At 42.8% G+C, this 19073-nt stretch overlaps 1 pseudogene across 1 annotated transcript; it reads right to left on the bottom strand.

The window, feature by feature from the left end:
* Nucleotides 1–360: 360 nt before the first annotated feature.
* Nucleotides 361–12231, bottom strand: LOC306915557 (myosin-13-like; annotated as a pseudogene). Its single transcript, XR_013792480.1, has 34 exons — nucleotides 12025–12231; nucleotides 11788–11931; nucleotides 11300–11456; nucleotides 11181–11208; nucleotides 10985–11096; nucleotides 10752–10844; nucleotides 10597–10660; nucleotides 10257–10355; nucleotides 9779–9882; nucleotides 9380–9518; nucleotides 8919–9037; nucleotides 8608–8757; nucleotides 8347–8517; nucleotides 8008–8195; nucleotides 7796–7911; nucleotides 7317–7381; nucleotides 6887–6974; nucleotides 6650–6767; nucleotides 6441–6564; nucleotides 5502–5638; nucleotides 5110–5365; nucleotides 4675–4917; nucleotides 4201–4377; nucleotides 3971–4116; nucleotides 3776–3866; nucleotides 3297–3686; nucleotides 2846–2972; nucleotides 2613–2731; nucleotides 2332–2528; nucleotides 1780–1963; nucleotides 1517–1682; nucleotides 1270–1394; nucleotides 615–923; nucleotides 361–500 (listed from the first exon to the last, which is right to left on the bottom strand). The product of XR_013792480.1 is annotated as a myosin-13-like (transcript).
* Between the last annotated feature and the right edge of the window lie 6842 nt (nucleotides 12232–19073).

Raw genomic sequence — 19073 nt, 5'->3', positions numbered from 1 at the left:
GTGATGGCCTTCTTGGCCTTCTCCTCAGCATTCCTTGCTTCTTGAACGCTGTCGTCCACTTCACCTTGGACCTGCATCAGGTCAGTCTCAAGCTTCTTCTTGGTGTTCAAAAGGCTTGTGTTCTGAAATAAAGATTCAGTTGCACAATGTAAGTAAGCATGCAACTAACTCCATATATGGGCATAAAAGAGACACAGACATAATAACTGGGTGGGGCATGCATTTCCAACTTGCATCGTTCCAAGTAGTTTTTAAAATTCTGAATATTGTATGTTTTTTTTAATTGACTTGCGTACCTGAGAGTGCAACAGTCCAGCGCGCTCACTAGCATCTACCAGTTCTTGCTCAGCCACTTTGCGGCCTCTCTCTGTCTGTTCCAGAGCCACTCTCAGCTCCTCGATCTCTGCCACCATGAGGCCGTTCCTACGCTCTATCATGGCAGCTTGCTCCTTCACGTCTTCTCCGCCTCTGAGAGCATCGTCAAGGTGCAGTTGGGCATCCTAAATGAAATCACATTTGAAGTGGTGAGGAGAAACATCAGAATGTGACAATTTTTTCAGAGCAGCTCCACTGTTTGAATATGTGCCTGTCTAACAAACTACTATGGTTTGCACCTTAAGCTGTCCCTGGACGTTCCTCAGTTGCTTCTGGGCCTCAGCAGCCTGGCGGTTGGCGTGACTCAGCTGAACCTCCATCTCGTTCAGGTCTCCCTCCATCTTCTTCTTGACCCTCAGGGCATCGTTTCTGCTCCTGACCTCAGAGTCCAGAGTGCCCTGCATGGAGTCAAGGACCCTCTGGCTGTTCCTCTTGATCTGCTCCGTCTCTTCATCCTTCTCTGCCAGCTTCCTGTCGACCTCACCCTTGATCTGGTTGAGCTCCAGCTGCACACGAAGAATCTTGGACTCCTCGTGCTCCAAAGTACCCTGATGTAATACAGGAATGTAACATTCAATACAATTCAAAATGTAACATCGCATGCACGCATCTGCCTGGGTGACAGCAGACTGCTGGGCGAGCGCTGGCGCTTTGGAATGGGGAGTCAGATCAACATATCTGCCTGGGTGACAGCAGACTGCTGGGCGAGCGCTGGCGCTTTGGCATAGGGGGTAAGATCTTAATTTTCGGGCCTGAGCTGGGATCAAACACGGATCGCCAGCTCACCAGTCTGGCACGCAACATCATGGGCAATGCTAAGAGAAGCTAGCTTGCTTAGAGCCACTTGTGTGGGATCGCTGCACTATAGACAATTGCATTCTTCTGCATTGTTACCTCGGCTTCCTCCAGGGCTGTCTGGATCTCTGCCTTCTCTGTCTCCACCTGCTTCTTGCCCTTCTCCAGCTCATGGATGCTCTTGCCAGTTTCACCGATCTGTTCAGTCAGGTCTGAGATCTCCTCTGCAGTGGATTGAAAATAATGAATGAGGAACTTTTCTGTGTATGGGTATGCCAAAACATATTGAAGCAAAAATAAAAACTGTTATCAAAAGAATGATGCAGACTATAGAAGAAAGACTCACGTTGCAGGTTCTTGTTTTCACGCTTCATGGTCTCCAGCTGGTCCAGAGACTCCTCGTAGGAGTTCTTCATCTTGAACATATCAGTGCTGAGAGAACGAGCCTCTTTCTGAGCTCCTTCCAGTTCTGCCTGTCCCTCTTCAAACTTCTGCTTCCATTCTGCCAAGACCTGCACAGTAATGTAATGTCATTTTACCCCACTTTAAGGACCTGCACAGCATGTGTCATTAACCACACTTATTTTAAAATAATGAATGTCGAAGCACCTTATCGAAGTTCCTCTGTTTCTTGTCGAGGTTGGCAGCCAAACCGTTGGCCCTCTCCACATCAACCATGAGGTCTTCCACTTCACCCTGGAGTCTCTGTTTGGTTTTCTCCAGAGAGGCACACTTGGAATTCACAGCCTCAATTTGCTCCTCAGCTTCCTGAAGACGCTGGGCGAGCTTCTTCCTGTTGATCAGTGTTGAATGGAATCAAATGATTGTGGGCAATATTTTGTGGTGCCTGTCAGTGTAAAACATTGAGACACAAGGATACACGTGGTTGCAAAGATCTCCTCCCACCCTCTCCCACGCTAGAGACGTTTTGCTCTTCCTCATATTTATGAGGAATCGTTCCACTTTTGGCGCGACCACCATTCAATCTTCAAAGGGGTCTAACTACTGAACACATGGATGGTTTTCAAACTGATTTTTTTTATCATTTGGAATTAGTTTAAAATAATTAAACACTCTTCTGGGCGTTCCTGGAACAAAACCTTTGCAGAGGGCGGTCTCCAATGTTTGAGAAACCCTGGTGTAAAAACATTGATGACTTACTTAGCTTCTTCCAGCTCCTCAGTGCGTTGGACAGCGTCAGTCTCATACTTGCTCCTCCACTGACACACCTCAGCGTTGGCCTTGGACATTCCACGCTGCAGCTCAGTCTTGGCTTCCTGCTCCTCCTCAAACTGTTCCCTCAGAAGGTCACAGTCATGGCGAGCTGACTGCACAGCGTGGGCAAGGGCATTCTTTGCCTGTCAGACGAAAAATGACAAAATTATGTCAGCAAATAAACAATAAACTAGGCCTAAAGGGGGGGGGGGGGGTCTGTTCCTCACCTTAACCTCCTCTTCTATGAGTCTCTTCAACTCCTCAACCTGCTGGGTGGAGGCCTGCTTGCCTCTGGTGAGCTGAGAGACGAGAGCTTCCTTCTCCTCCAGTTGACGACCAAACTCACCTAGATAGAAATTTGAATATTTGTTTCAAACAAATCATCTCTAACTGTGGTCAATTTGCTCAAGTACCATCGACAAGCCTTGTAGACAAAGTAAACTTCAAGATGAACATTTACCGTTCTCTGTCAACAGTCTCGCTTTCTGAGCTCCAACATCATTGAGCTGGCGAAGGTTCTCATCAGCCTTGGACTTGATTTCACTAAGTTGGTCCTCAAGGGTGCGTGCCATCTTCTCAAGATTTCCCTACAAATGAACATTGGACATATTCAATCACCTTTTTTTCTGATTGGTTCATTGCTTCGGTTTGAACAGTAAAGCCAGTCCGGTTTATAACTGGAGATGTTTTTGTTATCACTGGGTTGGCCATCATTAGCTATGAGGAGAGAACAGCACTGCACTTTTATCTAACAAACCTTATTAACCACTTAAACCCATATGGTTGATGCAGAGTCCCCCAGGGGGCTATACTAGTGTGTGTGGGGAAAGCTTCTTTGAAAATAGCAAAACATTATGCTATGTTTACTGTAATCAGGGCAAGATTTATAATACAAAGGCATTCCATCATACCTTTGCCTTAGCAACAGCCTCCATGTTGCTGGACAGGTCATCGATCTCCATCTTGTATTCACTCTTCTCCTTCTCCAGTTTCTGCTTGACGCGCTGGAGGTTGTCGATCTGCTCGCCCAGCTCCGCGACGCTGTCCGCCTGTTTCTTACGGAGAGCAGAAGCGGTGGCCTCGTGCTGCAGGGTGGACTCTTCCAGGTCACGACGCAGCTTCTGGAACTCAGCCTCGCGCTTCTTGTTCATCTCGATCTGAGCGGCGGTGGCTCCTCCTGCCTCCTCCAGCCTCTCACTGATCTCCTCAAGTTCCCTGGAGAGATCAGCTCTCTGCTTCTCAACCTTAGCACGAGCAGCACGCTCTGCCTCGATCTCCTCCTCCAGCTCTTCAATACGAGCCTTTTCAAATGAATGGACATGTTAAAATCCTAATTCACACTTACTTATTATTATCAATGATTTTAAAGAAGATGGAGAAAAATAAATACCTGGAGTTCCTTGATCTTCTTCTGCAGCTGGGCTCCCAAAGATTGCTCATCCTCAATCTTACTCAGAAGCTGGGATAATTCAAAGTCCTTCCTGTGGAATACAGTACATCATATTTTAGCCATAGTTTTTCTCCTTGTCATTTCATATTATTATTATTATTAATATGAAGTATTCATATTGTTTGTCCACATTACTTCTTAAGCTTCTCATCAGACTGTTGCTTGTCGTTCTCCAGATCCATGATGGCTTCCTGGGCCAGCTTCAGATCACCCTCAAGCTTTCTCTTGGTTCTCTCCAGGTCCATGCGGAGCTTCTTCTCTTGCTCCAAAGAACCTTCCAGCTGCACAATGATACATTATGTGTAAGACATAATTCAGTGAAATAATAAACAATGTATTCAAAACTTCACTTTGGAAACACTCACATCATCAACTTGCTGCTCCAGCTTGGTCTTGGCCTTGGTCAGAGTGTTGACTTTGTCTTCCTCTGCCTGCAGGTCATCCAGGGTCTGCTGATGGGCCTCTTGGAGCGCCTTCTTCTCCTTGGTCAGCTTAGCAAGACCTTCATCTTGAGAGGCCATCTCCTCAGTCAGGTTCTTCACCTGATAGAAGCAGAACACAATTTGTTGTCATGGAATAGATCATTATTGCACTTGGTCTCTGTCGGGCGTGGAAACAGTTACTTGTCAAGATTCACATCCAAAAATTGCCAAAGTAGCAGATCGACAAGCTTGTAGATCTGCTATTTTTCTTTTTTTGTTTGTGACGCTGGTGTATGATAAAGTAGGGCTTTAATTTACAAAAAAACACAAAAGGTTTCAATATGGAGATAGGAGGTTTGTGCCCGACAGCAATGACTACTATCTTGATAGAACCCCAGAGAGTCTATGATCATGAACCTTGTTTTCAGTGGCGTGCTTCTCCTTCTCCACTTTGGCCAAGGTGAGCTCCAGGTCATCGATGTCCTTCTTGAGCTCAGAGCATTCATCTTCCAGCTTCCTCTTCTTGGCCGTCAGCTCTGCATTCATCTCCTCCTCGTCCTCCAGTCTCTCAGTCGTCTCTTTGAGCTTTGCCTCCAACTGGATCTTACTTTTAATAAGACCCTCACACCTCTCCTCAGCATCATTCAGAGCTTCGTCTCCCTGGTTGTCAATGAAAGAAAAACACAATGGAGGAAACATGTCAGCATTTGTTCTGGTAGAGATATACTTTTGGGGGGGCCTGTTGGTGGGGGGGGGGGCTGTTGGGGGGTACAGACTCTCAGGGAGCATAGTGTGAAAAAGAACAGCTTTGTGATCTGAGGGAGGGACTTGTAAAATGTCCAGTGTACTTACTGATGACGCTGCCATCACGAGGCCATTCCTTTCCTGCGTCAGAGTCACCATCTTCTCCTCTAGGTCCTTCTTCTTGGCCAGGGCAGTAGACAGGTCAGTCTTCATCTTCTCGTAGTTCTCCTTCATGGATGCCAGCTCCTTCTCAGTCTCGGCGCTCTGCAGGAGAGGCTTGATCTTGTAGTAGACCTTCATCCATGGCCAGTTCTTCACATTGACGAACGAGCGGAGGTTGAACTGGATGGTGAAAACGGCCTCTCTGTGGAAAAAACAGTTGAAGTGTGTCATGATTGTGGACAGATTGGAAGAAGTATACACTTTTATTATAGTGATTTAACCCTAACAAAATTGTATTGAACAGGAAGTAACATGAATATAACAAATGATGCTTGTACCTTCTGATCATCATCTTGACAAACTCCTTCCTCATGAGGAAAGCTCGCGCGAGAGCCTGAGTCATGGTGACCAGAGCAAACAGCTTTTCATCTCGCAACTCCTCCAGGACACCCAGCAGACCAGCTTTAAAGAAGACCTGAATACAATATTACAATGACTGTAACTAAACAGCTGTAAAATCTACTTTTAGTCCTCTGTCCATACGTATGTTAAAACCTGTGTTTACCTCTGTGTGTCCATAATGTTAAACCAGATTATACAACAGATGGTTCCGACGAAGCAATCTGATTGGTTGAAATAGCTATCTACCCGCGTGCTTCAAACCAGCATGATGGTACTGGGCCTAATCACATCAATATATCACGCCGCACATGATTAGACAATACATGGCACAGCTGTGCTGTCCCAAACAAAAAGACAACCACAGCCTGCAAGCAAGTTAAGCCCACCAGAAAACAGCTGGTACCCTATATTCAAACTGGATTAAGTTGCTAATTTCAATGTATTTAGTGGACTTACTTTTGATAAATGGTTGGAAGAGGACAAGAAGGATATTTCGTTACACTATTGGAGTGGTTAACACTTACAGCCCGGTGCATTGTATACTTTGTCGTATGACGGTATCGTGCAGCGAAAATAGCCGATCTACAAGTTCAAGAAAGCTTGTAGATCAGTTATTTCGGCCCCGCGACACAGTCGTACCACGGAGAATATATTGGAATTCCTCCTATACTGCACCGGGCGGCTTTGACAGCTGTGTTGATTGGTGAGACTCTCTGTGACAGAGGGGACTATTTTTAATGTCTCATTCAAATTTACTTCAGTGATGCTTGCGGAACTCGAGCTATGCCTCGTCCCTGACTGCATCACCGTTGTGCCAATAATCATTGTAAAGCAGACCCTCTCGTGTGATATTGCTTAAATCACAGTGTATTTACCTTGGTGTGTCCAAACTTGTACTCCTCAACGGGAACGTCAATGGACCCAAGCAGCTTCTCTGAAGCTTTCTTGTTGTCCATGAATGCGCCATCGGGACATGCGCTGGCGTTCAGTACTTTGTACCTGTTTTGCAGAAGTTCATGGTCATTTTGCGTCCCTCCCGTTAATAGGTTTGGAACTAAAAGCTTCTGGAAGAAGGAATGAATACCTCTGCTTAAAGTCAGCGTATGGGATCCTGCTGGGGAAGCCCTTTCTACAGATCCTGATGCCCTCCAGCACACCGTTACACCTCAGCTGGTGGATGACCAGGAAGTTCTCCATCAGGCCTGTAAAGATGTTTCTTCATTATTATAATTAGGACAATAGTTAAACACTGGCCAAAGTTGCATTAAAGACCACCTCACATTACAATCATTGTATAAATGTGTATGTCTGTGTAATTTACCTGGAGTCTTGGACTCGTTGGGAATCAGGCAACGCACAAAGTGAGGATGAGTGCTCCTCAAGTTGGTCATCAGCATCCCCAAGTTAGCCTATTGAGAAATAAAAGATCCAAGTAGGCTTTTTAAAAAGTGATACAATGTTGTACTTTTTCCTCCACTATAAATATTTGAACACTTTATATACTAGTTACACTACAGATTCGATATAGATTGTACTAAAACATATACTGTACATTAACCTCTTAAGACCAATTTTAAACTTCAGCCATTCAAAGATAGCTGATCTACAAGCTCACAACTGGTGATACAGAACATTTTTAATTCCAACATTGCCTATTTCTTACCTAGATCATATTAATAATAATAACAATAATAATAATGCTTCATTCTAACAGCAATCTAATGTTGATAATAATGAATAAATGTTCCTACCCTGAAAGCACTAGACACGGTCTGCATGGAACCACCCTTCTTCTTTCCTCCCTTCTTTGTGTTATCTGTTTATATTCCATAGAATCATCACATCAAAGTTTATTTCTATAGCACTTCATCAACAACCAAGGTTGTAACCAAAATTGCTGAACAATAACAAATTAACTTGAAAAATATTGATCCCGAAGAAACGATGTGGGCTCACTTCAGTGAGCTGAATTGTTTACAGTTTGAAAGCTGAGGAGGAGGATAGAACACATTAAAACGAAAATGCATTGCTTGGATGCACCTGGGACGTATCCTCAGTGATGTATCCCAAGGTCATCGGGGTTTCGGGTCTCGCGAACATCATACCCCTCACTCGGGGGACCAGCCGGGATGATCAAGTCCCGACTTACGTCCCAGTAGCTACCCGCGATCAGACCCACTAGGGAAATATTATATTATAGTATTATATTCATAATTATTAATCAACATACCTTCAGGCTCAGCGGGAGGATACAACACCCACAGCAGTTTAACTGAAGACTTCTGGTACAGCTGCACCACGGAGTCGTTCAACGGGTCCTTGTTCTTCTCCAGCCATCCTGTGATGCTGTAGTCCACAGAGTGGGTTAGGGTTATAGTGGGTTACAGTAAAAGTAACATAACATATAACATACTAACATATAATATATAAGGTTCTGCTAACCTGTAGTCCACAGTTCCAGCGTAGTGGACCAGGGAGAAGTGGGCCTCACCCTTTCCTTTGGCGGGCTTTGGCTTCTCAAAAGCTTTACACTTTCCAAGATGCGTGCCGTGCAACTTGTCACAGAAGGTTTTGTCTGAAGCCTTCGGGAACATGCACTCCTCTTCAAGGATGGAGAAGATGCCCAAGGGCTTTGTAAAGGAGACAAAGGAGACAATGACAAAAACAATATTAAGATCATGTCCATAAAGTACAAAATATGTGTAATAACTTATCAGTGAGCTCAATGGAGACAGCCAACTATATGATCATATATATAATAAGGTAATATTAAGTGTATACCTTCTCAATGAGCTCAATGCAGACAGCCAAGTCCATGCCGAAGTCAACGAGATCCCAGGGAATTCCTTCTTTCATGTACTCTTCTTGTTCCAGAACAAACATGGTGTGGTTGAAAAACTGTTGCAGTTTCTCATTGGTGAAGTTGATGCACAGCTGCTCCAGGGTGTTGAACTGTGAGTGGAAATATCATTAGCCCATTAGTGTAATTGTGACAAAAAATATTGTCTCCCACATTGTCTCCCAAAAAAAGTCCACACTTACATCAAAGATTTCAAAACCAGCGATGTCCAGCACACCAATGTAGAAGTTTCTCGGCTGCTTGGTGTCCAGCATCTCGTTGATCCTAACGACCATCCACAAGAACAGCTTCTCATAGATGGACTTGGCCAAGGCACCCACTGAGTTCATTACCTAAGGAAATAGCAACGTTGTCAGTAGGGGTGTGAATTACACAATCTAGGTCAAGTGGCCAGTCCGGGCATGGTTCTAATGGTGTATGTATGTTGTGTTGAGAATATAAGATGTGTATCAGTGTATGCAATCAGAACATGGAAATCATGTAACTTACTCACCTGTGGCACAGTCTGTCCCTTAGTGACAAACTCGTTTCCAACCTTCACTCTGGGGTAGCAATATGCTTTAAGCATTTCTGCTGAGTTGATGCCCAACAGGTAGGCAATCTTGTCAGCCTCTGAAATGTTCATACAATTTGCAATTTACAATGCGGGCATTTAACCTAATTCCACAGAGCAATTTGCAGAAAGCAAGGTAAACACAAGGTTATGTCGGGTGCATATAGAGATACACCAAATACCATCAGTCTAAACTATATTTAGCTTAGTTAATTTAGAATATAAGTAAAATAATGCAATACTTGTGACAATGTATGCGTAATTTTCATTCCTTAGTTGAAGATGTAGCTTGCCCTCCGTGATAATGATAAATACTACTACTAGTACTACTACTACTAGTACTACTACTAATAATAATAAACTACTACTACTACTACTATTATAAATAAAGCTCAGCTCACCCTCTGTGCTGTCTGGTTCAGCCTGCTCCTCACGCTGCTTCTGCTTGAACTTCATGACTCCATGATGCATCACTGCACCGGTGAACTTGTAGATGTATTGTTTGTCCTCACCGGTGAAGCCCAGGATGTCAATAGCTTCCTGATGTCAATAAGCAGAGATGTGTTCAGAAGATTGAGATTAAGGTTACATTAACACACCTCCTGTGTATACAGGTTATCTGCACATTTCTAAAGTGACACTTTAAGCACTGTTGAGACCTATTAATACCCCAGTTCAAATAGGATTATTTTCTGAAGACTGAAGACTTTGAGAACCACTGCATTAGAAAATCCATTCTGTAGAGCAACTGCCTGCAGTGCACATTGAGTATTGGAAATATTCAAATAATAATCACTGACGTCAGTGGCGTCCAGCTCTGCCTTGTCGTCAATGCTGGCCACAACGATCACACCCATGCTGATCAACGGGAAGTCGTAGGGGTTGCTGGAGATCAGGCACATTTCTGAAAAGGGATTAAAAAGGTGAATGGTACATTTATATAGTGACTTTATCCAAGGCGCTTTACATAGATTGTGCATTACATTCACCCATTCACACACACATTCATACACCGATGGCGGCGGAAGCCATGCAAGGCACCAACCAGCACATCAGGAGCAATTAGGGGTTCAGTGTCTTGCTCAAGGACACTTCGAGACTCTGGGGCATCCCGGGTTCGAACTGGCAACCTTGCGGTTACCATCCAGCCACTCTACCCCTGAGCCACCACCGCCCCCTAGTGGCCACTCTACCCCTGAGCCACCACTACAAAAGGGTGACAGTTTATTTGTATTCATTCATTTATATTCTGGCTGCAGCATCATTAATTCCACTTACCAATAATCTCAGGTTTGTGGTTGGTCATCATCTGGAAAAAGATGTGGTAACCTCTCTCTGCAGAAAGCTGGTAGGTCACTCTGGACTTCTCCAGCAGATCTATATGGGTTGAACATAACTCATAATATTAATAATGATGCTACTACTACTACTAGTACTACTACTACTACTACTACTACTACTGCTAATAATAATAATATTCACACCAACAGTAGGAGTAGAAAGTAAAGTGAATGCTGATTGATTGCTTGTTATATAGGCTAATAATCGGTTGTACATAACTCAAAATCTAATACTCAAAAGAATGCATATATAATTTATCTGTGAACTTCATACTTACATGTCTCAATATCAGCACTGGCCAATTTACCCACTGAGTTGAAATGGATTCTGATGAATTTACCCTGTTTGATAACAGCACAATTTGTTGCATCACCTCTACATTGTGGAATTATTGCAGGTTTTCTCATAAAATGTTAAGTTATTTACACTTACAAAGCGAGAGGAGTTGTCATTCCTCACAGTCTTGGCATTACCATAGGACTCCAGCAAGGGATTGGCTGCAATAATCTGATCCTCCAGTGACCCCTATAATGTTTCAGACATCGCCCACTTTAATATTTGGTCAAATCTTTTAAATTGAATTGCTATATTGCATATAAATGCTTTAAGTTGAAAAACATTATAAATTTTGTATTTTTTACAAGTTAAAAACATGTCGTATGTACCTTGATTTTACCGCTATCTCCGGCAGGTTTTTCTCCCGTAGCAGTTGCTGCTGTTGCAAAGTACTGAATGACACGCTTTGTGTTCACAGTCTTCCCAGCACCGGATTCTCCACTGGTTATAAATTCAGAGAAATGCAGTTAGTGAATCTGTGTACAATGTTCTTTTTGTAATGCCTAGTAGATGATGGAAACTTACGTGATCAGGACAGACTGGTTCTCTTTATCTGTAAAATGTAAAGCAAACTTTTGGTCATGGATATACAGCACAAAACATTATAGGTTTATATTTGTTGACATTGTCCTGTCAGTACGTACCCATCAGCATGAACTGATAGGCGTTGTCAGAGACAGAGAAGATGTGGGGTGGAGCCTCAATACGCTTCTTGCCTCTGTAGGCATTCACAACCTCCTGGTCGTACACTGGGAGCCACTTGTAGGGGTTCACAGTTGCACAGAACAGGCCAGAGTAGGTCTGAAGGGGAGAAGAGAGAGAACATTAACATATCATACAACGTATGCCACATATCTGCGACAATGAATCACTAGAGCTGGGATTACAGTCGAGTTGCAACTTGCAAGTGGCATCAATTAATAAGCAAGTTACTTCAGAACCATAAGGTCTGTGTATTTTTCGGCCATTTGAATTTGAATTTTATATTTGATAAATTAAAGTTAGTTTGAATTTGTTATTCGATTGGTTTTCACTCGATGATATAACTTGTACTCTGTATAGTCTATGTTTCTTCCTTTGCTATATCGACAGGTGCAACGCTGTACTGTTCTCAGCATGTAGAAAAGCTTACGTAGATCATCCATGCTGCATAACGCTCTTTGAGGTTATACAGGACAGTGGCTTCAGAGAGGTGGGTCATCATGGCCATGTCCTCAATCTTGTCATACTTGGGAGGGTTCATTGGGGAGACGTCAGTCTCGGGGACAGTTCTTGTCTAAAAAATAAAGATAAAAATGCACAACAGAATGTAATTGTGTGATTACAGATGTACTTTTAACTATTTTATTTTAGATCCACCTCTACATACGTCTTTCTTGTCTAGCGTCTCCACGGTGACTTTGTTACCCTCCTTACTGAGGATTTTACACTTGAGGTACAGCTCGACCTTATCCGCCACATATGCTGCAGATTTGGCATCAAAGGGTGCACTTTGGGACTCCATTCTCTCCCTCTCTGGCTTACGGAGGTACATGGCGGCCTTGCCGTACTGCTCCATCTCTGCGTCCGTACTCATGGTGGCGGCTTTCTGTAGACGGACACATAGATGGTGTTGATGCCTTTGCTGACTTGAGATCTGAGTGGATTATTGTAGGACTATTCTAGATCTGAGTGGATTATTGTAGGACTATTCTAATATATCTTATTGTAGGGGGAAAAAAATACAAATACTCACTTTTCCCCTCTACCAGTAGCAGGAACCTTGTGTGAAACCCCTAAGTGGGAAAGAAACACATACTTGTGAGGACATTTTGTCATTTACCCATTTAGACCTGTGGCCCTACCTTTGGCGCGCCTTAGCCTTAATGATCGCTAAACTTTTTTCTTGAAAAACACTTTAAAATAGTTCAACTAGACCAGGGGTGCCCAAAAGGTAGATCGCGATCTACCAGTAGATCACAAAGGCTGTGCAGGTAGATCACATGACATGCCCCTAAAGAGTATTTCATTTAAATATATTGAAGAAAGAAAACGATAAAAAGAAATAAAAAAAACATTTCTCCCCCTCTATTTCCCATTCCAAGTGCATTTGTCTTATACTGTACAGAATGTAACACGAACTCTACTATTCCGAAGCCCCCTCAGGTACATATCTAAACTATTTTCAGCAATGGTATAATAATTGATTTGGTGGGTAGATCTTGCCGAGCTGGTCATTTTGAAAGTAGCTCTCAAGTCAAAAAGTGTGGGCACCCCTGAACTAGACGATCTACAAGGACACGTTGTGAGCTTGTAGATCGGCTATTTGATCTACAAGGACACGTTGTGAGCTTGTAGATCGGCTATTTGATCTACAAGGACACGTTGTGAGCTTGTAGATCGGCTATTTGATCTACAAGGACACGTTGTGAGCTTGTAGATCGGCTATTTGAACTATTTTAAAATGGCAAAATAAGTTTGCCATTAGGGATAAGGGCTAAGGGGTACCTTCTGTATACGTTGTTATATCTTTCATGCCGGGAGTTATACCTCTGTGTCTCAAACACTTCTGTCTTATAGCAACATCTTAGGTTGCGTTATAGAAGGCGTTCTTTGAATCGGCCTCAGGTCTAAATGCAAAAGTGCATTATTGGCTATTTCCCCTACCATAACCATATAAGCCCTCAACGGGGGTTGGGTTTTTGTGCTAATTCGCTTATTTCCATCGAAATAAGTAGTAAAGTGTGCCACTTGGGATACTATTTACATTATGAAGAGAGGATAGCATATACAAAAGAAAATATTTTTGAGCGATGGAAATAAGCGAATTAGCACAAAAACCCAATGCCCCATTCAATTCAATTCAATGCAATTCAATTCATTGAGGGCTTATGGTAGGGGAAATAGCCAATAATGTGCTTTTGCACAAGGACCTCTTTGGTGGGGACGTAACAACTACAATTAAAGGTAAGAAAGCCTTCTAGTCTGAAATTCTCCTTTAACATGAGTTGAATGATTCAATACAATTTATAATCGTGAATTACATTAGATCAGGCTATATAAATCGAATCTAAATGTTCATTCTTTCCACACATCACAAGTTCTCATTAGTTCCACATGTTCAATATGATTACATGCAATGCAATGAAATGATGCTTGACCATTCAGTTCTTTTCGTGTGTGTGTTTTTGTTATTTGCTTATTCCTAATTGTCTCCACCAGGCCGAAGGCATGGGGACTGGGGAGAGAGTATGTTTTTTGCACATTGATTTCAAGTTTTAATTTTTTGTCATAACAGTGGCCTTGTGGTTCGAGTGTCCGGCCCGCCCTGAAACTGGGAGGTCAGGGTTTTGATCCCCGGCCGGGTAATACCAAGACTGCAACCCTCAGGGTCAAGGTCAGGGCCAAATACAAAGGCTTTCTTGTGTCTCACTAGAAGGGGCTCAGCTAGCTTTGTGCCCACCTCCATCAGACTCTTGAACGCCTAGGCTGAACCCCCCCCCCTCCCCCCCCCCCTCGTTGGAATCTCTAACAAACAACCCCCCCCCCTTTCCACCTATATAGTGAACGCATAGGTTGCATACAGTAATATTTAGATTTTTAATTATTAGTACTTATAGAACAGATTTTTAATATATTATTTTATATAGTGACTGTGTTTGTGTGTACTGTGATTTCTGTTGTCTTTACCACTGCACAAAAGAAGTTTCCGAAAGGAAAAATAAAGTTCTTTGAAGTTGAAGTGAAGTTGAAGTCTGCATCGTTTTGAATTAATTTCCAATAAAGTCTTCAATCAATCAATCAAACCCAATGCCTCCCTGCTTGGCACTCCGTATCAATGGGTTGGATTGGGGGGAGGGGGGGGGGGGGGGAGGTCAAATCAACTAATCAAATGAATCCCGAGCGTGGCACGGCTGCAGCTCACCGCTCCAAGAGATGGGGTCAAATGTGGAGAATACATTTCACTGTGGTAACGTGTGTGACAAATTTCTTTGACTTTTAACATTTTAATAACAACTCTAGTAGATGGAAAAGTAGATGCAATACAACATTATTATTTAAATAATCACAACATAAGTGAGATGTCTAAAAATAAATGAATGAACAATCTGGTCCAAACCATTATCATCATGAATAAAATAACACAATCTGTACAACATCAGTATCAATGATGCTGTCCACATGTGTAACCTCAGGGCATGTGTCTAACTGTATGTTACACTACTATGTACAGTCATGTTAAAAATGAATAGCCAACACGTCTAATAAATTGTTATGACTACATGGTTAACATCTATAAAACATGTATGACTATATGAATAGCTGACATATCTAACACATTCATACGACTATGAAGGACAGATGAAGTCTCACTCACCGACCAACTCTGAACTCCTCTGCGATGGGTTCCCGTGTCGACCGCCTCAGCGGGCTTATATTGTTTTCTTTTAGTAGGAATGTCCTTTAAAAGCCCTTTAAAGGCGACCATTCCAATAGCATCCTTATGGCCTAAATATTCCCATGAAACTCGATAGTGTTGCTTCTTGGCTACAGTATGTGGTTTATGTCCATGCCAGTGACAAAGGTATATAAATAGCGTTAATAGGCAGGGTGTTGGGGTGCTGATCTTGGCATAGTCGTCACAGCACGTCTTGCCATGATGCATTGTTACAATATTCTGGGAGTAAAGTATAGTATAGTATAGTATAATTTGTTGTAATTTGACTTGAGTAGTTCCCAGTGCAAGAAGTATTCATATATCATTTTACTTAAGGCGAGACATGGCAGGTGAAATCATGATTTTTCAATTTTGAGATTTTGTGCTATTTTGCTTCCTAAACATGTTTTCTTTCAAACTAAATCAAAAATAAACTCAGACAAAATACAGATTTAGATGTTTATTTTAGTAGTTTATTTTAGCCAATGACCGCAAGTTTTGCTGGGTGAAAATCCACCCTCTCTATTTTCATGATTGGTTGTTGGTACAAAGGAAGTGGCCATATTTGGATAAAACCACAGTCAGCTCGAGGTCCAGACCTTTCCAATGATATATGGCACGATATGTTGTTGCCAAGGTTTGGATGAGATATTTTGTCTTCAAATAAAAAGTTTTGGAATTTTACAATACAAATCTTTAAAGGCCGTTTTCTCAAAATGAGTTTTCCTCATACCTGGGACAAAGAATCTCCACTTCAGTTGCACTCACATACACCAAACTTTCCAGTCTTATTCATAACAATATTCTGCAGGAATTTACAGAAGTGTTTGTTGATATCATTCATAGCCTGATTTACATCACATTTTATTCCTAAAAACATGGCTAAAATTGTGTTTTTATGCCTGTTGATACTATTTTTTGATTTGTGGAGTGATAATTAGAGATATCTAAAATCCCATTTTCTTTGTCTCTAATATGTCAACAAAATGAAACGATAATTTTGAACCTGGCTTTATCCGATCTTCAGATTTATCGTCCCGAAATGTATGCAAATTAGTGCATATAATGCCTAATGTTCATATTTAAACATATCATTTCAGAAAACTTGTGATAGCTATTAGTTAACTTTTTTTCCCCTATTCACCTGTAGTGTCTCACCTTAAGTAAAAGTATCAATACCACAATGTAGGAATACTCAAAATTTACTGGAGTAAAAGTACAAAAGCATTGGCTTCAAAATATACCTTAAGTACCAAAAGTAAAAGTACTCATTACACAGAATGTGAATGAAAGCATTGAGAAAAACAGTGTATGCCCTGCAAGTGTATACAGGGTATCTGCAATGTAAGGTATTTTAAGACATTGTTAGTAAGTAAGTAGCCTTGCCGAGCCATGAGGCCCATAGGGCAGGAGCCTATCTCCTGTTTCTGTAGCGTGAGGCAGCTTGATGTACAAGTACACCCCCTGGACATGACGCTAGTATGTCGCAGGGACTTACCCCCAATCCAACCCTTGATGCTGAGTGTCAAGCAGGGGGGCACTGGGTCCCATTTTTTAGAGTCTTTGGTATGACAAGGCCGGGGATTGAACCCCAACCTCCCAGTCACAGGGCGGACACTCTAACCACAAGGCCACTGAGCTGCCAAATGCAACAACAAAGGCCATTACTGTGTCAAATATACTATAAAAAAATCACACCTGTGTGAACTGAGGGGTGCAACTATTCAGTGACGTCACATACTAACCATAGCAACCATGCTCGTTTTTTTGGTTGCTAACCATAGCAACCATGCTCGTTTTTTGGTACGAACAAACACGGGTACACGGGTACAAAGCCAGTTGTTGGAGTGGTTTGCACCACTCAAAAAACATGGGCTAATAGGCAAAGATTGTGTAGATCGGCTATTATTTCACAATAGGCCTATATATCTGTGGAAATGGAATCGAGTCAAACTAAATGTACTCCAAGTGTTTGTCATGGGGGTTCTAATGCCACGCCTCCAAGTGTTTGTCAGGGTGGGGGTCCCCAGTTCAAAATGATTATGTTGGGATGTCCCTCGGGCTTTGCCAAAGATGAAAAGTGAATACAATCAAATCAAATGTATTTCTATACACGGAGCAAAAATACAAAGATAGAAGAGCTCAAGTGCAATTAAAAGCAAAGGGTGACCAGATGGGTTTTAACCCATTTTGGGAGGGAACCCCTTTTGGTGTTTTAAACATTGTTATAATTTAGCTATTGAAAAATAGCAGATCTACAAGCTCATAGCGCGCCACTCGGTGGCGCGCTATGAGCTATGAGCTATGAGCTTGTAGGTCTGATATTTTTGAAAAATCGTGAAAATGTGGCGCAAATTTGAATATATATTCTTTCAGAGCGAACGTTTTGACTCAAATCTTTGCTTCTGAGGGGTTCCTGGAACAACATATTTTCAGATTGGGTTTGGTGGCCAAATACAGATATTTTTTGGGGTCCTTGACATGAAATATTGAGCACCACTGATAGATTTTTTTTTAATTTTGACGTCAGGCCTAAATGGGTTTTAAATAACGATTTAAAAACCCCGAATCGGACTGGGCAGATCTAATGGGGAAGGGCAACGTGTTCCAGAGCCCCATGGGGCCTCATGCAGCCGCCAAAGCACAGTCAGGGGGAAGGGCAACGTGTTCCAGAGCCCCATGGGGCCTCATGGGGAAGGGCAACGTGTTCCAGAGCCCCATGGGGCCTCATGGACTGGGCAGATCTAATGGGGAAGGGCAACGTGTTCCAGAGCCCCATGGGGAAGGGCAACGTGTTCCAGAGCCCCATGGGCCTCATGCAACGTGTTCCAGAGCCCCATGGGGCCTCATGGGGAAGGGCAACGTGTTCCAGAGCCCCATGGGGAAGGGCAACGTGTTCCAGAGCCCCATGGGGAAGGGCAACGTGTTCCAGAGCCCCATGGGGAAGGGCAACGTGTTCCAGAGCCCCATGGGGAAGGGCAACGTGTTCCAGAGCCCCATGGGGCCTCATGCAGCCGCCAAAGCACAGTCAGTCACCCCCATGCTCCTCTTGCTGGTCGTAAGGTGCAAGAGGCCATGACCTGATTTAAAAACAAATTAAAGGACCTTGAAATCCATTCTAAACTTAACTGGGAGCCAGTGGAGAGAGGCCCAGAACAATAATGTGGTCACGTTTGTAGTGCCGAACAAGGCGGGCAGCTGCGTTCTGCATGCACTAGTTGTAAACACCTGCGTGACGCCTGCAGTCGATGCCAAATATACAAAGAGTCGCAGTAAGCTATTCTTGAGGAAATAAAAGCATGGATAACCATCTCCAGCTGTTTTGGGGGAATTGACCTGCATGGGCGATGATTCGTGATTGGAAGAAGCTATAGTTTTAACGACGGAGCTGATTTGTTTAAGTTTAAAATCTTTATCAAACATAAAACCAATATTTCTAGAAAAGGGGTGGATGGGCTGGAACTTAAACAGGGCCGTGGGCCTATTTACAGTAGGAGGTGCTGAACGTTTAGGTGGGGGTGGTGGTGCATGCGTAAAAATGCACGTGTATACGCCTCGTGAAAAGTGGCTTTTACTTTACCTCTCCACACGCAAGTTATATGAACAAACTGCCACAGGCAACTAACCAGGATAAAGCTGTGATACAACATATTTATTACTCCACACTCACTTCAGAGGGCCACAGTGCATATTACTGTCGTAGCAAAAATAGCTGATCTACAAGATCAAAACACGTCGCAATGCGACACGTTTTGAGCTTGTAGATCAGCTGTTTTTCATTTCATTATAGTAGCTTATACATTACACAAGAGATCAACGTCACCATGTAAACATTACTGTTCTATTAATGACCATGCTCCAAGCCAAGGCACCATATTTGGGCATGGCTGGTGATGTCATGCCACATCATATTTGTTTATAATATTTACAATGGCTCATTGAAGATCCAATAACATTTCCGCTACATTCGTACTGCTATCACATGCAATCCCCCTTCCAAC

The sequence above is a fragment of the Electrona antarctica genome (genome assembly GCF_951216825.1).
Source record: "Electrona antarctica genome assembly, chromosome: 22".
Taxonomy (NCBI): domain Eukaryota; kingdom Metazoa; phylum Chordata; class Actinopteri; order Myctophiformes; family Myctophidae; genus Electrona; species Electrona antarctica.
The sequence above is the reverse complement of the archived record's forward strand: the minus strand, read 5'-3'. Positions and strand labels throughout refer to the sequence as shown.